A 7,635-nucleotide genomic window follows, 5' to 3' on the forward strand; every position below is an offset into this window, starting at 1 on the left:
GAAAGTAATATGTCTGTGTTTCCCCGGCATCTGTCACGCTGGGCTGTGTTCGGAGACAAGTTTGCACAGGCTTTTATACGCGAGTGCGTAATGGTTTCGTTTGTGAGTGATTGTGTGATCGAGAGAACGGGCTTTTAGTCATCCACTGTGCTGATCAATACATGTTGGTGTGTTGCAAAACTAAACTAACACCTGCCGCACCTAGACCTGGATGCCCAACAGCCATATGAATATGTTCACATGGGTAGAAAGTTCAGTACAGACCAGCTCGATTACATGAATTGGTCAGAGAACTCATATCATTTAAAATCGACTTGAGCGGTGAAGGATATCTTCAGTACCATTTGAAATTTTTTCTTTGCGAACTAATCAAAATATCTCAGTCGCCACACCAATACTTTCATAAATGTATGCTTAAAATATTAGCTGGAATCATGTAGCATAATATACCATAAAGGCACATTTCCTCATGAAAACCTAACACTCAGATGCACACTATTTAAGACCGTGTATAACAACATGTTAATGTGGAGCTGGGGCTTTCGGTCCACTGAAGTTTAAACAGAGCTTTCTGTTGTTGGAGACATTGCCTTCAACACCAACCATCGAAGGACACGTTGTTTGCGAAATATTACGTTTTTTCCACACCTTTTCACTTAAATCGAGAAATTGTGCTTGCAAAGCCGACAATGCACTTCAGCAGATCCATAACGCTCAACGATGCTTTGCTGTGTGTAAAACAAGAGGTGGAATAACTCAATCTATCTCTGTGATTTACTGGGGCAGAAATGGGTTCCTCTCGGTTTCTCAATGAACTGACAACCGGTGGGGCGATGTGTGTCTGAACAGGAGTGTTATCTTAACGATTGTGTCCAGCCCACATCCTCCGGTTTCTCCGTCTCACCGCTCTGCCCTCTAAACGCTATCGCAGTTTAAGCCGTGGTGAACACATTCTGATGACTTGTTAGTTCTTTATTTATGTGTGTGTGTTTTTACTTCAATTTCAACTTCTCGACTCAGAGGAAGGTCGAACGGCGTTCTTTAGGCTCGACCAACAGACTTGGGTTGGAAGAAATGCAAAACAGTTTAAAACAAAGTTTTAAGGTTTCACGCTAACATTAGTTTGCAATAACGATACATCTTTACTCCTTGTCATATCATTTTCTTTCGAAACATATTTAAAAGCAGACATTTCATTATCTGTTTAAGTTATAGCGGAGGAACAGGGTGTATCAATAGCCTACAACCTTATTACCGATTTTTTTATATCGATGCGTAACACTAAACCATCTTCGTACAGGGCTATTGCGGTTGAAGAAAGTGTTAAATGTACTGTTGTAACGGACCAAACTGGTAGGTTTATAGTGGTCCACTGCCCTGTAAAACGCTGTCTGATAAGTGAGGTTGGGTATTTCAGCCATATGATTGTTTTCCTGGAAGGACGCATGAACTCAGATGACCTTTGGAAAAAAACGTCTGTTTACAAACTATTTCTTACTGAATTGGACAACAATATATTTTTTTAACATGTTTCAAATATTTTGATTTGAGGAGCCAAGCAATAAACACAAGAATAATTGAAATCGTCTTTGTCAAAGAATAAACACATTCCGTATTGTTTATTCATTCAGCGTTAAATAGTTTGGTTTTTAAGAATCATTAACAGACGTTTTTCAGATAACCTTCAATCCAAGACCGATATTTTGAAAACAAGTGACTTGTCTGATGTTGAAAAGGGTGAAAACCAAAAGTCTTAATAAAGGTGACGATGGTGATGATTCCTTTGTTATGTTATTGTGCTTTTGTGAATTACAATTTATTTTTGGATTTACACTATAAGAACCAATTCTCATTGAATTAATTCAAGATTATCGCAATACACGTGAATGAAATCCAATTAGAATAGGAACAACCATACAAACAAAGACGGAAGCAGTGAATCCAGCAGCACCACGATACTTTAGGTGTCTGGAAGGCAAGGCTTACCCCAACCTCGATGGATGTCCTCAGTGTTTATTTAAACCTGGCTGGTTCATTGGGCGCCTGTCTTATTAAAAGCTTTTCTAATTGGATTGCCCTAAGGGCCTAATTGGACGCTTCTCTTATTGGACCTCTGTCTGTCTGCAGGGCTCTTTAATCCGATTCCTCAGATTGAATAGCTCACTGAGGAATATTCGTATTAAAGTGAAAGCAAAGACTTTTTTATTTTCAGCTGGAATGAGTCAACAGCTGGAGTCCACCGCAGGAATGATACACGTTCTCACTGGAATTCATTTATATGAAACTCAAAACCTAATTTTCTATCAAAAGCGGCAGGTCAAAGCAATAAAGTTTTCCAAATTGATTATTATCTAGGACACCCTGCTCTCTGATGTAGGTCTGGGGTTATCTGTAAACATTATCTCAACACCTTTTCAGTTGAAAGGGAAAGTTGTTCTCGTCCACGGCATAAACATACAGCACTGGCCGTGTTCCAACATTCTTCAGGTTGTGTGGAGCCTTCTCAGTCAAGGAAGTGACATCACCGGCATGATATTTGGCCACTTTCCGTAGGGGCCCATAGGTTCACTTATTATACCGCAATACGTTCAAAGCGTTTCGAAGAATTCATTGTAATATAAAAAAAATGGGCTGCGTTTCTGTACATTTCTAGGCTTCTAAATCAGAGGAATGAAACATCTCCAAACGAATTACGGAGGGAAAGAGAAAGAAGAGGAGGGTATAGCAAGAAGTGGATTTACAGCGGTAAAGTGAGTTTCTTGGCAAGCTTCCAGCTCCCGGTGCTGTTTCCACACTATTGCTTACAGCGCATTTCTCCGTTGAATGTGTGGGTGAGGAATTCTGGAAAGACTGTAAAAGCGAAAAAAAGAGTTGACCTGCACTCCTATAGTGTGTCTGTGTGTATGTTTTCAATCTTCTTCTTTCCATTGGCCACAGCGGCTGAAGTCGGGATAAGCCAACTGCCTCTTTTTTAACAGGTAACCAAATCAAATATTATCCAAAATGATGACTCCATCACTGTGAGGAGAAGGTTGGGTGAACGTGAATGACGACACTTCACCCATCCAGGAGATTTTCCATTCTTAAAAAATATGATTAATAATAATAGAATATAGTAGATATATTGCCCGTATATTATTATTTCTTTGATATTTATATTTTTGTAATTATATCAACACCAAAAGCCGTACACTACCTTAATCGAAAAGTGTTTAGGGAGTTAAACTCAAACTTATTGGCTGGCACGTGGTAAAAGCATTAGTGCACAAAGTACCAGCAGATGTCCATAAAAAAGCAGCACGTATACATGAGGATCAGAGGAGATGTGAGCACAAGGTCTGTGAAGGAAAGACGGTGTAGGATGAGAGAGAGAGAGAGAGAGAGAGAGAGAGAGAGAGAGAGAGCTGCAGAGAGAGAGAGAGAGAGAGAGAGAGAGAGAGAGAGAGAGAGAGAGAGAGAGAGAGAGAGAGAGAGAGAGAGAGAGAGAGAGAGAGAGAGAGAGAGAGAGAGAGAGAGAGAGAGAGAGAGAGAGAGAGAGAGAGAGAGAGAGAGAGAGAGAGAGAGAGAGAGAGAGAGAGAGAGAGAGAGAGAGAGAAGGCGAGGGGAAGAAAGTGGGGAGGGACTTTTACTTCAGAGAACACAAAGTAGCCAGGAGTCCCTCTTGATGTAGAATCAGTGTGGGATAGTTAAGTATGGAACCACGACAACGACAACCAGTTAGTCAAGTTGTAAACAATCCGTTTCCTACCTTTTTTGGATAAATGTAATAACTACCAATATTGCTACCATGTGCGTTTTTCAAACACATGCTTGCCGGCCTTGTGTGGGTGTTTATTTATTTTGTGTTTTGTGTGGGTATGTGTTTTGTGTGTGGGTGTGTGATTTCTGTGCTGCGTGTGTGTATTTGTTTTCTGCATTGTGTGGGTGTGTGATTTCTGTGTTGGCGTGTGTTTGTGTTTTCTGTCTTGCGTGGGTGGGTGTTTTCTGTGTTGTGTGGGTGTGTCTGAGAATTATGGTTGAGACTCTTGGTACGTTGACACAGACTTGACCCCGAAGGCCCGCAGTATTGCGGGCCTCCAGGAAAACAATGGCAACAGATGGTGAAGCCAGCGTGCTCTAACACAGCGCGCTCCTTGTAATCCCTCCTCCTCCTCCTCTTCGTCCCTCGGGTCACTGCTCTTCAGGTCTTGAAAACACAGCGGGCCAAAAGCCAACATTCAAACCTTATTTGGCCTAATTCCACTTGACTTGGCCTCTCTCTCTCTCTCTCTCTCTCTCTCTCTCTCTCTCTCTCTCTCTCTCTCTCTCTCTCTCTCTCTCTCTCTCTCTCTCTCTCTCTCTCTCTCTCTCTCTCTCTCTCTCTCTCTCTCTCTCTCTCTCTCTCTCTCTCTCTCTCTCTCTCTCTCTCTCTCTCTCTCTCGGATTTAGTAAGACATGAAAAAATATTACTTTCTGGACAAGCACAAAAGGAAAAAAACATTCTGGTAACAAAAGGTCAATTAATTTTTGAACAAAAGATCACAAATGATCAACGCGGAAGAGATGGTAAACTTCGCTTTCCTTTAAACATGACTAGGGTTTTACAAACTGCGTTTACTTATAGTTTACCATGAAATAAGTAATGTTAAACTAAAAGACAACAGTCTACGGTACTGACAGCGATCGGTTAGACACGCAGCGCTGCGTTATGACCGAGACGTTACTCACCGCTCTGCCCATAAAAACCTAATGGATTCCCACGCAGATGGAAATGTACGAGCAGCCCTAGTGTTTCTGACAGATGTTCCAGAGACACTCTGGAAGACAAGGATCATAGCTGTCTCGCGACAGAGTTCCTTGACAACTCTGAACCAAAGCACTCAGCACGAGTTTATCAGCCAGCTCGCGTTGACGTCCAAAGTGAATCGGTTTTATGGAATTAGTGTACTGCTTCAGTACCGACTTATGGTTAACAAGGAAACATGTACAAGTAGCGTAACTGAATGGAAGACAATTCTCCAGGGGCGATTCGAGATAGCTCAGGATGAAACCACTCACAACAAACTACAGTGTTGTAACAATTAGTCTATGTTTTTTTCCTAATGTGAGGAATAACATAATTGCAAAAAATGTGTAATTTGGCGAGACAGTTTAAACAAAGGAAACTCCAATAGGCCTCATTGAGATTAAATGTTCTAATATATTTACATCATATTTGGTATTGTCCCAATTAATAGGTCAAACCAACAGGGATGCCTGCAACATTTTAAACCGTTATGTAACATTCAAAGATCAAATATCTTTTTCCAAGAAAAAAAAAAGGTTGTTTTTCCAAAAAGGAAAGAGGGTTTGAAATCCAAACATCTACAAAGAGTCTACAAAACAGTGACTGTTAAACTGGTGACTGGCAAACAGACACTAGATGACACGCATTGTAGGAAATACCCTACTTTAGCATCCTGCCTAAGTTTGTAATGACATAAATACCTTGCGGTTGACGTCGTCAGTCACACACACCACATGATACACATGAGGTTGACGGGAAAAGGTCTTCACTGTGTTGAATGATTATCAAGAGTTTGCAGACAGCAGAAATTTGAAGATTATGCTTAAATGGCCGTTTATCATGCTTATTGATAACACCAGTGAGTGTGTCCAAGTCTTAGATTTCAGCACTTCCTCTTAAATGAGACAGGGGATGATCCCGTTCGGACTCTTCCAAGTTTATGAATTATGTTGCAGAAAAAGAAAGGGGATATTAATGTTTACAGTTTTATATGTATGATGAAACACGCATGCCAAATGCCAACAGAGAAAAAACTCACTTTAAAACCTTTCTGAAGATAGCCTTGGTAAGATACGGCAAATATTGTTCATTATATCAGTTCAGCTATTCCACAAATCATAGCAGTCAATGCTTTTTAGAGAATTTAGTTATGTTAATAACAAAAAAGAGAGACAACCTAATACAGAGATTAACAGCAGATCATAACGGAATGAAGCACAAACCATGAACCCTGGAACAGTAACAACATCCATCCAGATAGGATGAATCTATCACCACTAGTAATCATACAACTGGGAAGAGACTCCCACTTGTAATGTCAGAAGTGGCGGTCGATTTTGATAATGAATCCTAATGATAAATCAATCTCACACATTGTGGTATAATACGGGCCCTCTATCAACATAAGGGTTCTGCCTGAACCTTCACCACTAGATTGTTCACTTCAGGCACTTTCATTCAAAATGTAATTTCCTCTCCAGGGAAAATATTGATTTAGGTAAAGAAAAATCAATATATCAACTGAATCATGGGTTGATGCGTTATATTCTTTTGTCTTTTCTAACATTGATCAAAACTAGGAAAAGTGACAAAATACTGTGTATTTGTACTTTATTAATCCCAGACTGGAAGCACAAAAGTAATGAGTGCAGTAAGTGACTTAGCAGTTAAAGGCTTAAAGAACATGAGAAACTGTTTAAGATGCTAAGCAAGGCTCAGTCGTCCAATGACTCAAAACAAGCTGTCTGGATGCTGGGAATAAACATTTTACTGGCCGAAGGAAGTTGGAATAAAAGTGTTGAAACAGCAAAACTAACTCTAAATGTGAGCACAAATTTGAATGCTTGTAAAGTGTAATTTGACTGAGTGGGCTCAACATAAAATCCTAAAAAGACAAAAGCGCTAAATTTACCCAAAACTGATCTAGGGTCATTAACTGCCCTCCTTTTTATCTTTGACTTCTATAAACACCATTATGATCCAACGCATGGCTCAGAAGATAACTCACTGGAATCTAGGCAAATAAACACAAGCTGCACACTCGATTCTCTCAACAGGTTACAAAAGGCCCTAGCTTTTGTAGCTCATGATTTATGGTTTGAGTTTAACCATCTACCGTTTTGGCATGCTGATTGGTCTGGAAGTACTTTGAAAACTGTTAAAATCATAAATGTTTCAAAATGGTTATTTAAATTCATACAATCTTATAAAATGTATAGTTTAACTCACAGTATAGTTGTTGGAGGCCATGTTGAAATTATGTCGAACAACATTGATACTTGGGATGGGGTTTGAGAAATCATGACCAAGTTGCTGACCAGAAACCTGTTTTATTTGATTTGTCCTAAAAGGAAGTCGGAATTTCCTGCCTCAGAGTTATGACTGAAGGGAGCATTAGAACAAACTGAAAACTTGTGTACTACTACTGGGATGTAGACGAGTACTTGGAAGGGTTGCTCAGGTGTTCCCCGTTCCCCTAACGAGATGACTGGCCGAACAGGGACCAGACAGAGGCCTATCAATCCACGTTGTCTTGCCACACTCCATGCTACAACAAGCCTTTACTGAATCATACCACAAAGGTCAGAGAATAAGACCAACATTCACTGACCATAAGTTAAGCATAGGTTAATCTAGCATTAATACCAACGACTACTAATAGGCCTACTACACACACGCACACACTCGATGCATACACACTCCCCCTCTCTCTCGCTCTCCCTTTCCCTCTGTGGTACACACATCAACTTTGCAAGATAGGACTTCAAAACATGGATGGGACCTCAGGTTTTGAATCACAACTGTTTAGCACAAAATATTCTTTCCACAAATGTGCTCTTTCAAAAGGCTACTGTCTTAGTCCTTAACAA

Source organism: Gadus chalcogrammus, chromosome 9 (assembly GCF_026213295.1).
Source record: "Gadus chalcogrammus isolate NIFS_2021 chromosome 9, NIFS_Gcha_1.0, whole genome shotgun sequence".
Lineage (NCBI taxonomy): Eukaryota > Metazoa > Chordata > Actinopteri > Gadiformes > Gadidae > Gadus > Gadus chalcogrammus.